This window comes from Myotis davidii, unplaced genomic scaffold (assembly GCF_000327345.1).
Source record: "Myotis davidii unplaced genomic scaffold, ASM32734v1 scaffold1306, whole genome shotgun sequence".
NCBI lineage: Eukaryota > Metazoa > Chordata > Mammalia > Chiroptera > Vespertilionidae > Myotis > Myotis davidii.
In genome coordinates this window covers 108,711-109,642 of record NW_006297139.1, presented here as the reverse complement: position 1 = coordinate 109,642, position 932 = coordinate 108,711, and the positions used below count along the sequence as shown (strand labels likewise).

General features: G+C 44.1%; 1 protein-coding gene across 1 annotated transcript in view; it reads left to right on the top strand.

Moving 5' to 3' along the window:
• The window catches only part of CHRDL1 (chordin-like 1), a 187,518-nt gene that overhangs the window by 132,948 nt on the left and 53,638 nt on the right, over positions 1–932 (top strand).

Below are 932 nucleotides of genomic sequence, written 5' to 3'. Positions count from 1 at the left end.
ATCTCTTCTTTTCAGTTGGGTCAAGTTTCTAAGCTTTCTAAATCTCCATTTTCCAGCTAATGAAAAGAAAATGGGGTTCCACCGAGTCTCCTATCTATCTATTCCAGGACTTCTGTGAGGATCAAATGAGATGAGGCACAGGAAAACACTTCACAGACATTTGGTTAAAGTGTACTTGTTCCCACCTGGCTACAAAGCAAGTTGTGTTCCTGGGCTGAAGAAACTGCAAGGAGGCTAGTCGTAGTTAGGAAAAGGAAGTTGGGCATTTCTACATGACATCATTATCCGGCTCCCACAGCGACCGTTTCTGGGCTGGGCTGGGCTGTGGGCTGCATTTTACACCATAGGGTCTCAGCAGCTTCGGCTATGATTTGGTGGGGTGTTGCTCCAGGGTGGTGGCGGGGCCTGTGTCCCACTTGGGGGAAGCCAAGTGTTGCTTTGTGGGCATTAGGTCTGCAATGCCATTTCTTGTAAATGGCCAGTGCACATCACAGCAGCTCCAGTGTTGATCATCTTCCCACTGGTGGCCAGTGTGCATCATAGCAACCAGTCAGACGGTCAGACCCTTAGCATATTAGCCATATATATATACGGTTTTTCTTCTGACAGGACTCCCTCCTTCTAGGCAAGTTAATACCTTATTCCTGTAGATCTGTTAGCTCCATCAATGCAAGGTCCTTGTCCTTCTTATCTGGTCTCTCTCTAATGCCTATCACAGAGAGTAGTTGTTCAATAAATGCTCAACAAATGAAACAAGTGGATGATGGTCATGTCAGTTACTATTCTTGTCTGGATGCTTTAATATATGCATATCTCAGAGATATCGTGGGATTGGTTCCAGACCACTTTAATAAAGCGAGTATTACAATAAAGCAAGTTGTAATCTTTTTTCTGGTGGAGGCTCATGCCTTCAATATATATATATATATATA